The sequence below is a fragment of the Leopardus geoffroyi genome, chromosome A1 (assembly GCF_018350155.1).
Source record: "Leopardus geoffroyi isolate Oge1 chromosome A1, O.geoffroyi_Oge1_pat1.0, whole genome shotgun sequence".
Taxonomy (NCBI): Eukaryota; Metazoa; Chordata; class Mammalia; order Carnivora; family Felidae; genus Leopardus; species Leopardus geoffroyi.
The window spans coordinates 155,623,946-155,640,488 of NC_059326.1; the positions used below are offsets into that span (position 1 = coordinate 155,623,946).

The window sequence follows — 16,543 nt, forward strand, 5'->3', positions numbered from 1 at the left end:
ACCCACTTCCCCAGGCTTCGCGCGCGCGCGCGCGGGCGCGCGCGGGGATTGGTTTCTCCTGCGCGCGGGACCCGGCTTCTTCGCCCACCCCGGAGCACCCACGTTTCTCTGCTACCCAAGAGAATAAAATAAATCGGAATTTTTTTGCCTCTCTTGGAAGCTGTGCCGTTAGACATAATTTGTCTCAGGGAGGTCACGGCGACCAAATTACATGGGATGCTTCATGAAGGTTCAGATTGAAAGGAGACTATCCCTAGAAGTGCCCTGGGAGGCTACATTTTTACAGACTTTAGGGGACAGTTTTAGAAAAGCTTAAAAAAAGCGTTTCAAAAGCAGTGACTACAAAAAGAGCATCTAGGCCTTCTATTTTGTCGGGAGGAATTCGACTTAGAAAATACAAGTTTAGTTTGTCACTTTACTGGGTTATTTTACTACAGCTTTTTTTGTGGCTTCAATTTGATACTAACGTGTTTTTCAAATCAAACCTACCTTCAGTTTAACACAGGCAAAAACTAACATGATGTAGACATAAGAACAAATGAGGATATAAATCTGTTTCGACTCCTTGTGATAACGTTTCATTTCACCAGCCTCTTCATAACAACCATTTGTTTAATTACAAAAATAAAAATAATAACAGCAAAGACTCCTAGCATAGAAATGAGTGAACAGCTTTGAAACAGTTGAAATCTCTTCCTAGATCACTCAATTATGCAGAGAGACACTGCCTGGAAGTCTTGGGATTCAGGGCCTCTGTCTGATACTTTAACATTGTTAATGATAATTCTTTAGTCTGTAATAGTAGGTCATTGCTATGGTTACTCTACAATGGTGCAACACTTTGCTTTCCCCTTCAGCTATTCGCTGAGACCTGGTAACCACATTTGTTGCCTAGCAACAGTTTTGTGACAGTATCACAATCTGGGAGTTACAACAATAAGGATGCTATGGCTGCAGTCGACCAGAGAGCAGAAAGCTACAGTCTGTGCATGGGACTTAGATACGGGAACTGGCCCTACTAGAGAACCCCTGTCTTTAGAGGTGCCCTCACAAGGATGGTCTCTATCCTCTTATCCTCTGCAATTTGGCTTTATGATCTGGCACTGGGAACTTAGATCCACTATTTAAGTCATATCCTTGAAAAATATCCTCCAACACTACTGTATTCAGATAGCAAAAATGAGGTCATTTCTTGTTTGCTTACGCATTTTTGGCAAAATTCAATGTTATTCAATGGGAGAGAGAAATGAGTATAGGTTATTTTGGCATAACCTAAAGTGCCTGACTTGAATTTGACAAGTCTTAATAGAATTCTTGGGGGGAAAATGTATGTGTATATATATGTATGTATGTGTGTATATGTATGTATATATGCCTGGCTGCATCAAAGATATATAAACTTTCTACTTCCTTAAAACATACATAACATCCAGATATTTATCATTGTAATTCTCACTGATTTATTCTTATGACAATCTTAAAGAATTCTTTTGAATTTGGAAGGCATTTATATTCTCTAAACCCAAGTAGTAAGTCATTCTAGATATGCTCAGACATACCTACTTGAAGTAGTATTTTGTGGGTCTATCGAGAGAGGGCCTAGTTTCTGGATAGGTTTATGCAATACCTGTTCCTATTTCTACAGTGCTTGCGGATCTAGTGTCACTTCAGTAATAACTAATTGCACTAACAATGATAAAATACTTTAAAATCAATTGTATTCCTGTCTTTTGAAGATGCACACTACATGGCAACACCCATTTGCAAACACAATAAGAAAGAAAGAAAAAAAAAAGAGGTGTTAATTGTCTTCTTTTCCTTCTCATTTCCCATGCTTCCAGCCTCATTTGGCATTTCCTCCATAGTGATCACACTTACACTTAGTAGTGTTACCAAGGCTATGATCAATTTGTGAGCTTTCTCAGGGAATTCTTCTCATAATTCCTCCCACCCCATGAAAACCAATTCAATCTATGAATCTAGAGGGACCTAAGGAGTCAATGGTCTGAAGCAATTTAACTCCTTTATTTTTTCTTTCCTGGTGACAATCTTTCTGAAGGATGAACAAATTTCCCTGGTGATAAAATGACTACAAAGGCTTTTTAGTTTTAGCTTATGATGACTATCTGCTTGACTAGTCCTGGGCTGAAAAGACCAAAAATCCCTGAGTTAACCGAGTACCTGCACTGGCTCTCAACATTCACCCTTGCAATTTAAGGGTATAAATTATGAGAGTATGTGCTCTGTCAGTGGAAGGGAAATTGCTAGGAGTGAAGGTAATAAGTGAAGTGGGGTAGAAACTGAATTCCAGACAATGGAGTGGGGGAGGGAGAATTCTCCCTAAAATAAGGAGTAGTAACATGAATATTTTATATAAAAATGGCTTTCTTTTCAAAAATTATCAAAGGAGGTTTTTAATAATTTTTTTAAAATAACATTTGCAAGTTAGGTAATTGCATATCCATCTGGGGCTGCATATACACATTTCACGAACATGTTTGGAGACCATTTTCGAAAGGTCTGAGCCAAAGTTCAATGAAAATATTTATAAATTAATATGAATATCTACCTATAGAATGCTTAGAAAATTCGAGCCCCGCGTCAGGCTCTGGGCTGATGGCTTAGAGCCTGGAGCCTGTTTCCGATTCTGTGTCTCCCTCTCTCTCTGCCCCTCCCCCGTTCATGCTCTGTCTCTCTCTGTCCCAAAAATAAATAAACGTTGAAAAAAAAAAAAAAAAAAAAAAAGAAAATGGAAACTTTTGAGAGCAGCTTTCTAGTAGCTAAAAAATACACTACTTTAGGCAAACTACATGAGGACAGAAACACTGGGCCATTACATTATCTATTCATAAAAGGATATAAAAGTGGAAATTTTAGGCCAATCAAAAAAGGAGCCACTTATTTAAAGGTACTTTTTTTTTTTTTCAACGTTTATTTTATTTTTGGGACAGAGAGAGACAGAGCATGAACGGGGGAGGGGCAGAGAGAGAGGGAGACACAGAATCAGAAACAGGCTCCAGGCTCTGAGCCATCAGCCCAGAGCCCGACGCGGGGTTTCGAACTCACGGACCGCGAGATCGTGACCTGGCTGGAGTCGGACGCTTAACTGACTGCGCCACCCAGGCGCCCCAAGGAGCCACTTATTGATAAGCTGCAGTGGTGTGTGGGTAATACGGAAAATTATTCCATTTTGCAGTGACAACATTATGTATAACCATGGTCTCATCTCTATCACAACTTTACCCTAATCAAAACCTCATCTTTTTAGGGACTATGAACTACTTTCCATTTTTCAGACCCCCTTTACATAATCTAGAGGGGTTCCCACAATGTAAAGAACAAAGGGTTTCCATGTTAAATACCTGCCACGTTCTCAGGGAGTGATTTTTGTATCTTTTTGGATTGGCAGGCTTGTTCTTTCTGGATAATTCACCTTTGGGGCAAATTCAGTTTTCTAATCCATAGAATCAATTCAGTATCAAAATAAAACGTACTGGTTCCCAGTGCTTCATGACAAAAATGGGCCTTTGTTCAGTTTCAATAAGTGATTCTTAGTGGGCATGGCAATGGTCTCTGGGGCATTTTGGAAATGTGTAGGGGTATTTCTGGTGGTCAAGATGATTGGAAAGAACTATTGGCATTTAGCAGAAGAAGGCCAGAGATGGTGGAAATCCTACAATTTGCAGGGCAGTAGAGCACGATGAAGGATTGTTTTGTATCCCACATGGTTTTCAAATGTTCCGCCAGCTATTCATGTAGTTAAAAACCCTGTTTATAATTATATGGGCTCAGAATTTAGATGTGTTTAACAAATAATCTCAAAGTACTTTTGGCATCATTTTAACATATACAGAATTTTCCAGGAATCCAACTACCATGTAAATTGAAGGGATTTTATACTTTATGTTGTTCAGAATGTTAATAACCAAGAGTGGTTTATACAATTACCAAGAGTGGTTTACCATATGAGAAAAATCTCATCCCTGATAGCATCACTGCCCATGAAAGTTGAGCTGTCAATAAACACACCTGCATCAGCCTGCATTTGTAGCTGTTGAATCCATGGTGATTTTATGTACAGGACTAAGTATCTGACTACTATATTATGCCTTCTTATGTATATTTTCTAGGGCACCTTAAATATTGATGTGGATATTATTTTTATTATGAGTTACTTTTCTTTTATTCCTTCTATATGTTAACTAAAGCATTATAATAATTTAGCAATCTTAGAAGTAGGTGGATCGTGTTATCTTTAGAATTCATATCAAGACAGTAAAAGCACTGCATAAGATTTGTTTTAATAGGAGGTATTTAAATGATCAAGTGTCAGCTTAAATAAAAATGAACAGTTAATTCTTTTTTTTATTATATTAGAGAATAATTTTCCGTATAATCTGAGCCCTACTCTAGTTATCTCTTTTATCCTATACAGAGTAGAAAATGCCTGTTATTTCTCTTAATGTTTCTTCCATAAATACTGTTTGTTAATGATCTTATTCACTGGTAAAGAACCAAAAGGCAGGGAGCAGAGGATCGCCCATAAAATACTAGACTGATTATTTATCCTTTACTTATCACTTGTTTTAAAAAATAAACTGTAGCAAATTTCAAAGTGGTAATGATAGCACAAATGGTCAAAAGGATTAGAAACTTTAAGTATGAAGTACGAGACTGTAAATTATATGAGAAAGATCAAATTGCTAAAATGTGTCATTTGTTTTCCCCAAAGACTATGTATTTTAAAAAGGTATCTTGTAATGGAACTGAGAAAGAGGAAGGCTACATTTATATAATAGCATTTAGAAATTAAACAACAACAAAAAAAAAATGGTTGGAAATAGCACTGAGAGTGGAATGCTCAAAGAATAGGGTAAGAGAGAAGAAAACATTGCTGTTTCTTCTGTCTTGTCTATTCCCTTTACTTCTTCCTGTGATGACTTCAATCCAAGTGTTTCTTACAAGTCTGCCTTGTCCACACTCCTCTTCACTTGATCTTGGTGCTTATATTTTTTGGGCAAAAACCATGCCAAAATATGCTAGTGAGTTAGCAGCCAAAATCCTGATGTTTACTTTGGCAGATGTAGACTAGTCTGAAGCTGTACCTCATTTTATGCAGTAGATGTCTTAAAAACTTATATGTAAATATAATTTCTGTAAATAGAATTTCTTTAAAGGAAGAAGTGGGTTATTTACCTCCTCAACAAATCTTTTAATAAAGTGAAGAAATGTCTGGGAAAGCAAATAATCACTCTTCAAGTGATATTACACACATACACACACAGAGATGCATGCGTGTGCAGACACACATAACACACACATCAAATTTGTGAGCCAGAGATGAGGTTTACTAGTATAATGAGGGACAGTCTAAGTTCTCACTAAAGAGATAATTTAGAAGAATTTCTTGGTCAGCTACTTGCTATTCTACTTATTGCTAGTCACCTTATTTTACATGGCCCTAGACCAAAAGGTCATGGAATAACTTCAACAATCTATGCATTATTTACATTTTCTGGTCTGGTTTAGAATAGGGAATATAACTGTTGACAGAGTGACTTCTGAATAGAAAATATAATTTTTATGTCTTTGTTTTGGGTAAGGGAAACTAGCACGTGCCCCTACCCTCCTACCTTCTCACTGATATTCTCCAATCACCCTTCCCACTACAAAAATATACTTTATTTTTAAAGCAAAAGGTAATGAATAAATTTTGTTTCCTATAATAAAGGGGGAAAAACCTAGAAAGATATGAAACATTAATATTAACAGGATAACGTGTCTATGATACTTTCAAAATGACAAGGTTTGATTTTAAAAATTGATCTTTAACAAGAAAAAAGAAATATGGGCAATTAGGAAGTAATGAGGACCCTGTCAATATAGCTATGTTGATAATAACAGGTAAGGGAATTCTTGAGCAAATCTAATTTATAAAAATCAAGAGGTCTGTAATATGCATTATTGAGTCCCACTGGGATTAACTAATGAACTTATGAGCTTACCAGCAGTTATTTTTAGACAGTTATAAAGAATTAGAGAAATACTAGAGCACTGAAAAATAATGTGCCTTCTAAAAAGAAATAAAATATAACTACTAAAATTCATTTTAAAATGAATTCTAGAGCTTCTACGGAGAACATCATTAAAAAAAAAAAAAAAAAAAGTACAACTTACCAATATTTGAACAGAGAAGGGCTCCTAACAGAGACTCTCCAAGTTAGAAGGCACAAGTGTGAGACTCAGTCACTGTGGGGGGTGGTAAGTGGAGTGGGGTGGGCTATTCACTGGGACTGTGCACCGGAAATGCCAAGAGCAGCTTAGTAGACATGCTGCATTGCCTTGTTAAATTACTTGTGTAAGAAATCGGCAAATCTCGGGGCGCCTGGGTGGCTCAGTCGGTTAAGCGTTCAACTTCAGCTCAGGTCACGATCTCACAGTCCGTGAGTTCGAGCCCCGCGTCAGGCTCTGGGCTGATGGCTCAGAGCCTGGAGCCTGCTTCCAGTTCTGTGTCTCCCTCTCTCTCTGCCCCTCCCCCGTTCATGCTCTGTCTCTCTCTGTCTCAAAAATAAATAAACGTTAAAAAAAAAAAAAAAAGAAAGAAAGAAAGAAAGAAAGAAAGAAAGAAATTGGCAAATCTCTTTCCATTGCGTGAAAAATGCAATGCTGGTTAAGGCTGAAATTGTTGAGACCCGAAGGCCGGTTGTCAAGCTTGACCAGAAATAAGAGACAGGCAGAAACAAAGATGTGAACTCAGGGGTAGAAATCTTTGGGTCATTTGAATCTTTTGGCATCCTGTCCTTTCCTCCAGCTTCTTTTCTACATCTCTCATTTACAGAAGGGGGATTGGGGGTGGGTATGCAGGGCATAAGGCATCTTAAGACCCAGGGAGACAACTCTGGGAAGTAAACTTATTCTTAGGCAGAGTAGACAGCCTACAGTAGGTGGGGGTCTCTGACATTGAACCTGGAAGACCTCTCTAATCGACCTCCTAATCAATGAAAAATGGATGCATTTTTATTGCTTCCATTGCCTATCAAATTCCAACAACTGGTTTAGAAGTGCTTTCTTTGGTTTTAATTCTTGTGTCACATACTACTCCTAATGTTGCCACAAGGCCTGGCCTCCAGGGATACTGTTTCCTTTTAAAATTTGAGCCAAGATGGGCAAATGCTCCCTTTTTCCATTTTCCCTTTGTCATTTTCCGCAGTAACTTTACCAAAGGATAGCAAGAGGACAGAGCCCTATATAAGGGAATTTAAAGAACTAAAAAATAGTTATTTCCGTAAATATAGGTTCCTAATCCTATTCCCAACACACTCATCAGGAAGAGCTTTACTAGGCTCCATTCTAAAATAGTGTTGCCTGAGAAGACTGGTACAACTTGACAGGTATCTATCTTGTCAGGCTTCTCTTTCTCCTGGCTTCTCTGTTACTAGAGATAGGTATCCATAACTTAGGGATGCTAGTTTGACTCTGTGTATTAAGGGAAGGAGAGGAGTTGGGGAGAGAGGAGGAAGGGAGGGAGAGAGAGATGAACTGCAACATACTATCCTTATTTCAAAACCAAATCAAATGCAAACATTTACTAGTTCAAATATCCAGATCTTTTGTGATCTTCCTCTCTCCATTGTGGACTCTACTCTAAATGATATGTTTTGTGGGCAGATAGTTTTTCTAGAGGTTCTATGATTAATTTATACATTCATACATGTATTTATTGTATGCCAGGCACTATTGCTTGGGGCTGAGGATGCATTGGTGAGCAAGATATATACAGGCTCCACTCTTGTTGCATACATGCTAGAATGGATGACACGCAATAAACAAGGAAACCAGCGAACATGCTAATTTTGAACATGTTAACTTCAGACAGTTAGAAAACTTCAGACTGTGAAGAAAACAGCACCGGGATGTGAAGACAATGAGGGAGGAAGATGTGGCAGGACAAAGAGAGATGGTCATCAATTTAGACTCGGTGAAGACTTCTGACCTGAGACCTGAATGGCAAGAAGGAGCCAGATGAATGTCTGGGGGCAGAATGCAGCAGGCAGAGTTGTGGAGGAACTCAAGGGCTCTCTGAGGAGAAAAGAACTTGTCACAATTGAGGAATGGAAACGCTGGAGCACTGTGGGTGAGGAGGAAGCAGCAGAAGATGACTTGGAGGTGGGCAGCCTCCAAGCTATATGAGGTATGGAAGGCCGTAGTGAAAGGTTTGGATTTTATTCCAAGTGCAGTGAAAGAGCTGTTGGCAGAGTTGTGAGCAGAGGAGAAATAAAATCTGACATGTATTTAAAAAACAATACAGGATGGTATCTGGTGAATGGTGAGTGGATTATGGGAAGTTAGAATGAAGGATTTAACCCTTCCTGATTGTATTTATGGACTCCACCCATGTCTAGAGCATTCTCTGGGGCTCACTATTCTACACACTTCAGAGTATAAAATCTGTTTACTGCTAGTTCACATAAATACATTAATGATACAGTAAAAGTAATATGCAGTAAGAGTTGAGAGACTAATAAAATAATATTTCCAAGTAGTGAATAAAAAATGGAGTTGAACTAGGCAAAGCATTTTCCTAACAATTTACTTTTGTGAGTTACGCTGATACTTCTGATTTCTCAGTCCTTGGAAGCACTGCAGTATGTGATGGCAAGGTACTGGGATGGGGAATATGCTGTCACAGCATTCCATTTCTGCAAGCAGTCCAGAGGAAACTGTTGGGCTTACTCTCCAGGCGGGTTTTTCCACTGAGTTCTTCATTTCTATGAATGGACACAACATTCTCTTAACTACTCCAGCTGAATGCCTCTCAGCCATCTTTGATTTTTCTCCTCCCTTGTTTGTGGCTTCCTGATCCAATCAGTTACCAAATCTTGAAAATTACACCTAGGCAAAAAGTTTTTGCAATCTCTTTCTCCCTTTCTAATCCCTCTGTTATCATTCTAGATTTAATAACCTATCATTTAGAATCCAGCAACTTCCTCCTAACTCATTTCATTGCTTTCAGCCTCTCCTCCTTTACCTTGTACCCCTCTGACTACCAGATGAAAAATTCTAAAGTATCATTTGTGTCATATGCTTCTTTCTCTGTTCAAAAATACCTGTGAGAAATAAGCCCACCTACCCAGAGGCTTTAATCAATGTTCTTGCAAGAGCAGGTGTCTGATGGTAGTTACAGCAGGCAATTTATCTCCTAGTGTGCAAGTCCCTTCCCTGATTCCTTATTGGCTGAGTACGAGAGAGGTTACAGCCTTAACTGGACATCACTCATGCCCTGTAAGGCAAAAAGTGGTCTGACTGGAACAAATGTACATTCTCTGAGGTGACGCAGAGACTTTCAGTTTGTCCTCCCTTTCTTTGGTGCTTGCTCATTGCAAAGCTCGCGAAAATAAGCCCGAGAAATAGAGAGAGGAAGAAGAACCGGGAAATGAAGTGTCTAAAGGTTTGGGACTCCATTGTGTGTATGCGGTGTTGTACAAATTTCCAATAGGTTGTAAACCTACTGTTAACCACACAGCACAGCTTTCATTTGGTATTTGTTTTTTCTTTTTCTTTTTTTAAAGTTTATTCATTTATTTTGAGAGAGACAGAGACAGTGCCAGTGAAGGAGGGGCAGAGAGCGAGAGACAGAATCCCAAGACTCAGGGCTTGAGCCCACAAAATCATGAGATCATGACCTGAGCTGAAACCAAGAGTTGGACACTTAACGACTGAGCCACCCAGGCGCCCCTGTTTGGCATTTCTGAAAATGAATCCTCTCTCCCTTACTTCTCACTTATCTGATAGCTCTCCATAATCTACGAAATCAAGTAGAAATTCTTTAATATGCTTTAAAGCCCTCCATTCTCTGGCTTTAGTCTTCTTTTCTGAGTTTGTTTCTCAGTTCTTCTATTAGTATCCCCTATCATGTCCGTGATTTTGAAGTCTGGCCAGAGAAGAAATTAGCATTGTAAAGTTTTTGATGAGTCAATGGTCAAACTTTACTCATTTTAAATGCAGACTGATAAATACACCTTATGTTGAAGAATATGTTAGCTTTTGGAGTTAAGAAGTAAATTCCTCTAAAATTGGAATATAATGACAGTTGGAGACTCTATAACTAAAGCTGAAGGGAGTGGAATGTTTTTCTTGCTCTCTCCAAAAAACTGGTGAGGTGATGATCCACAGTCCATTAAGCAACTAGTTGATAAGCAATGACAAATACTCAAAGTATCTTCCAGATCTCTTTAGCTAAAATGTTGTACTTATCTAGTAAATACAATTTTCTAGCATCAAAAGAGGTTTAGAAGTCAGAACTAAGAACTCTCAGAAAAACTTTAACTGTGATTGTTCAAGAGCTTCTATTCCCAAGATGCAGTTGGTTTGGCCTAAATTTAGATGCAGATAGAAACATACCAAATAGAAAATAGTAAAGACATAGAAAGGACCCTAGATAAAATTTTACCCCAACAGTTTCCTTTCACAAGTAAGAAATCTATAGAGAGATGTGAGAAGCCAAAGGTACAGAGACATTTTACCATAATATAGTGAATATGTATGATTCAGTAAAACACTGGAATAGAAAAAAAAAATTCAGAAGATGTATGTCTGATTGCTTTAACATCCAATTCAATATTTACTTCCCTTAATAAGCTTTCTTTGGTTTGCTTACCCCATACCAACCACTCCCTTTCTTTCATGTTTCAGCACTTTGTATGTAGTGTGTATTGTATTATCATACACCCATTCTGCTTAACTAGTTATTTTATGTATGAAAAATACCTTGCTTTATCTCCAAATCTTTTGGTGGGGGTGCTAATGCTTCAAAACATTTTATTCCAGAAATCATAGTTGTTTGCTATATAAACATCATAGATGTTTGCTATATAAACAGCTGTCTGGGACAGAATTCACCAGAAAACTGATGCTTACTAAGTACTGTTAATTATAATAAAGCACAGAATCATAAACCTTTTCTGTGGGTTTTGCACTATCTTGATGATTATTCCCATTTTGAAATTAAGGAAAGGGAGGTATACAGAAGAGCACGGCATAAAAACTTACGAATTTGGAAAGCAAAATGCTACTGGTATTCTGAATACATAGATAAACCATTATATGAACTTTTGTAACCACACCATTATTTTGTATTGCTTTGTCAATTTTCAAAAGCAGACATGTTTGCTTTGCAGCCAGTGAAAGGAGGAAGGAGGCAGAGAGGAAGGAGGAGACAGTAAAGTAGCTATTGTAGATTGCTCATGTCACTTAAATTATTTGGAATTGTACTAAAGCTTATAGGCCAATTTAGTAAGAACGGATATATTTACAATACTGAGTCTGCCAACCAATGAACATGATATATTTTGCCCCTTATTTTTTTGAGAGAGACAAAGAGAGAAAGGGTGCAAGTGAGTGAGGGGCAGAGAGGGAGAGAGAGGGAGAGAGAAAGAGAAGTGGGGTTCACCTGAAGTGGGGCTCATGTTCACCTGATGTGGGACTGCAACTCACAAACTGTGAGATCATGACCTGAGCCGAAGTCAGATGCTTAACAGCTGAGCCACCCAGGTGCCCTTTGCCACTTATTTAGATCATCTTTAATGCTTCTTAGTGAAGTTTTATCATTTTTTCCATAGAGAATTTGAACTTCATTTTTAGATTAATTAAGCTATAATTATTACACTTTTTGGGATAATTTTAGACTCATGTAGTTGTAAGAAATAACAGATTCATTCTGTGTCCCTTTTATGCTTTTCCTCAATAGTAGCATCTTGTAAAACTGTATTATAATATGAAAGTACTACAGTTAAGACACAGCACATTTCCATCACCACAAATATAACTCATGTAGCCTTTTTTTTTTTTTTTTAATTTTTTTTTCTCAACGTTTATTTTTATTTTTGGGACAGAGAGAGACAGAGCATGAACGGGGGAGGGGCAGAGAGAGAGGGAGACACAGAATCGGAAACAGGCTCCAGGCTCTGAGCCATCAGCCCAGAGCCCGACGCGGGGCTCGAACTCACGGACCGCGAGATCGTGACCTGGCTGAAGTCGGACGCTTAACCGACTGCGCCACCCAGGCGCCCCTCATGTAGCCTTTTTATAGCCATGCTCACTTCTCTTCCAGGCCCTCCTTCACCCCGGCAACAACTAATCTGTTCTCCATTTCTATAATTTTGTCATTTCAAGGATGTTATATAAATGGAATTATACAGTATGCAGCCTTTTGGAATTTTTTTTTTTTTTCATTCATTTTAGTTCTTTGGAGATTTATCCAGATTTTTGTATGTCTCAATAGCTTGTTCCTTTTTACTGCTGAGTAGTATTCCATGGTATTGATGTACTATAGTTTGTTTAACCATTCACCTGTGGAAGGACATCTGGGTTGTTTCCAGTTTTTTGGCTATTATGAATAAAGCTGCTATAAGTATTCACGTACAAAATTTTGCATGACATAATCTTCATTTTTCTGGAATAAAATGCTCAAGAATGCAATTGCTGAGCTATATATTAGTTACAGGCTTAGTTTTTTAAGAAACTGCCACACTATTTTCTATTTCATTGTACCACTAGATGGTCAACCATGTCAACGTCACGGAGTTCCAGGAAAAACTTGGACACCAAGGCTTAGGTGAGCTTCCCTGGTTTGCAATACTCCATGTATATTCTCACACTATGTTGCTGAAAGAAGAAAACACTGTCTATTACTTGACTTGAAGAAGACAGCTAGAAACTCATCCTTGGAAATTTCTGACACTGTGCCTTATATGCCTCTTCCTTGACTGATTTTACTATGTACCCTTTTGCTGTACTAGACTGTCACTGTGAATATAATAGCTTTCAGTCAGTTCTGTGAGGACTTCTGGCTAATGATCAAACCTGAAGGCAGTCTTAGGGACACCCACTTGCAATTGGTATCAGAAGTGACAGTAGTCTTAGGGATTCCAGAAGTTTATATATCCAAAAAAATCTTGCTGGGATTTTGACAGGAATTATGTTAAACCTGTATATCAATTTGGAGAGAAATAACATCTTTATTATGCTGAGTGATTGAATATTCAAACACGATATACTCCTTAGCTTTATTTTTTACTACTGCAAGTTTGTTGACACTATTATAAATGGATCTTTAACTGCTTACTGTTAGTATACAGAAATACAATTGAATTTTGTATAATGATTTTGTATCCAGCAACTTTGCTAAATTATCCCTTTCATCCAAAAGATTTAACTACAGATACTGAATTTACTACATAAACAATCATATCATATGTGAACATTTTCAGGGCTTTTTTCCCTAATTGTTATGGTTTTTATTTTCTCCAGTTATAAATTAAAGAAAACTCTTAACTATAATCAAAATAGCTTCAAATATGTTTATACTACTAATTATTGAGATGAATAAAATATCATATAAAGCAAATTATTATAAATAACATAAAACTGGCACGAAGTGACTACATTTTCAATTTTGATGGATTTCTTGTTATATTTAAAAAGGATCTGGCTCTGTTACGTAATGTCATCTAGTTGCTGATGTTGGTCACGAAAGCTCCCTGTTACCTTACAACGGACACTGACGGCTTCTGGAGTGTCAGTGATGCTCCTAACACTGTAATTTCTTTTCATTCTAGTTAGTAATATAGAAATAGACTATTTCTGTTACCTTCAGCCTTTAAGTCTAGAGTCACCCTCATGCTGCCTGGTAATACACTTTAATTTCCTTACCACTTCTCTCCCCCAAAGCATTTCCTCTTGAATATCTTAAACACACACACACACACACACACACACACACACACACACACACACACACCAAAAACCCCACAAAAACCCAGGATGCAACTGCTTTTTACGTGGCAAGAATCTTTAAAGGATTCTGAACTTATTTACACAACAGCATTAATGCATAAAGAATAGCATCTTGGGTGTCTGGGTGGCTCAATTGGTTAAGCGTCCAACTCTTGATCTTGTCCCAAGTCATGAAGTCACGGTTTGTGAGTTTGAGCCCTGCATCCAGCTCTGTGCTGAGAGCACGAGCCTGCTTGGGATTCAGTCTTTTGCTCTCTCTGCCCCTTCCCCACTTGCTCTCTCTCTCTCTCTCTCTCAAACTAAATAAATAAACAAACTTTGAAAAAATTAACATCTTTCATTAAGATAAAGATGCACTGATTTTTAACTAAATACATATATTCACAAATATGTCATGTAAACACAGTAAATTCCTACTATGGACTAGTTTAGAAAATGACATGAAAACATATTAGAGAGGACTGATTACTTCAAATACCACATAATATTTCAGATTATCAGGATAGGGAAAATTCATGAGCACTAAATTAAGTTCCACTAGGGACTAATTGACAATAAAGACTGAACAGAACCAGATATGGCTAAATTACTAGAAACAGTTATGAAAATTACTTACAGTTGTAATCCTTACTGCATTTATACTGAAACTTTAATTTCCTTACCAGTTCTCTCCCCCAAAGCATTTCCTATCTGAACATCTTAAACACACACACACCCCAAAAAACCCACACAAAAAATTCAAAACTCTAACTGGGTGTTCCATATAGATTTTTTCTGCAACTGTCCAGAAGACATTTAGGCTAAAATCTTTCATTATTGGTTAAGGAATTTTTTTTTCTGGGATTACTTCTGGGTTTGTAAAAATTTTCAGTTCAGGTTTGAGATGTTGTAATGGATGGAAAAGTATATTTTATATGTATTACAAAATTTGGCAAGTACATATTATTCCCACTTCTTTGTTTTGTATACTGGCTCTAGGTAACCTTATATGTTTAATTATAAAACCATAAAGTTACTCCCCCCTCCCAAGGATTTTAAAATCGGTGAGAATTATTACTTGGATCTTGTTAAAGTAGCAATGGATAGGAATTATTTCCCAAAGAATCTCAAATATATCCTTTGGGTATCACTGATAGATGGATAGATTCTATTATTTTATTTCTATTCCATAGACAAAATTTAAAAAGTCATACTAATGGGAAAGCTCTGAAAACACTTACAAGGTTAATTAAGGTGGAGAACATGCACAGTAAAAAAGGAAGATGCTGATTATTGAAAATAAGATGTCTTTAGTCAATTTCAAAGCTTTTGGGTCAAAAATTTATACCCATTAGTAGAAAAATTTCTTTGAAAACTTTCCTCAAAGAAATTGCAAATGAAGGAAAACCTACATTATCAAGACAAAAGTACTTTAGGAGTCCCAATAATAATAAAGAATGTTATAACCCATATACTAGAAAAAACATTATTTACACATTTACAAATTGTGAAAAGGGGGCTCAAAGTTATACACCTTTATGGTGATTTAATAGTGAAAAAAAATAATATCATATTAAGCAAGAAAACAGTAGTAAATTACTTTTGCTTGTTTAATAGTTATTTATTCATATCTGTTCTTGAAAAAAGCATCTGAGATGACTTGTATATATATTATAGTAGGATAAAAGAAAAAGGGGTGAAGAAAAAAAAGAGAAGAAATAGGACAATGGCAGGGATAAAGTAAGATTAATACATAAACTTGACTAATACAAGACCTGTAAAATTGCCCAATTGCTGGATGATGGCCAAAATTTGAGCTTTCTATTAACAAATACAAAGATGATTATACAACTGATTATGATGCACTGTATCTGGGCGGTAAAAGCAAACGAGCCATGGAGAACAGCTGTTTTTCATACTTGTATCCTTAGTGTGGTCTTATGATACAACACCAAAGAGCAATTTGGGAGAGTTAGCTCTGAGGGCATGAAAATAATGTGTTTCAGGTGACCTGATAGTCTGTAAGTAGTGTGGCTTGTTTGAGAAAAATTAAGCACGTCTAAAGGAATGGATGGACTGTATCTCCTTCACACAACTTTATTTATTTTTTTAGATAGCTGAATTATTTTTATTTTTTTCCCATAACAGAAAGTCTGAGGTTACAGTCTCTGGCAAGAACTTGAATGACATTATTTTTGGTATTCTCGGGCCATCAACATGCTTTAATATCTACTCCAGAGTTTACGAAGCCCAACAAGGATATGTGCATGAATAGATGATTCCTCTACCTATAAAAAGGGGGTGTTAAGGAAGCGCTGGTGGGGAGGAAGAGCCAAGATTTGCTCAAAAAAATAGTTTTGACTTCATTTCAATAGATGAATAAATAGTTATAGAGGTCCTATATTGGACAGCATGTCTGTAAAACTTTCAGCCTAGGTATTACTCTCGCCACTAATCATTACTAATAAGTAGCCCATAGAGATGTACTCCAGCTGGCTCAGTCAGTGGAACATGTGAGTCCTGATTTCAGGGTCATGAGTTCAAGCCCCATGTTGGCCCTAGCATTTACTTAAAAAAAAAAAAAAAATAGCCCACAGAATGTGGAGAATTTTAAAAATTCAATTTTGAGCTAGTAGATTTAAAGTTGTGATATGGTTGTAATGTGTGCTCCTGGTAATTATTAGTATCATGAAGAAATAAACATTAAAATTAACTGAGTATCTCCTGTGTTTCTGGCATGGCACGAAACACCTTATCACACTGATAATTC

General features: G+C 37.2%; 1 protein-coding gene across 7 annotated transcripts in view; it reads right to left on the reverse strand.

Moving 5' to 3' along the window:
* Window positions 1–16,543, reverse strand: part of FAM172A (family with sequence similarity 172 member A) — a 441,861-nt gene that overhangs the window by 6,494 nt on the left and 418,824 nt on the right. The window lies entirely within an intron of this gene.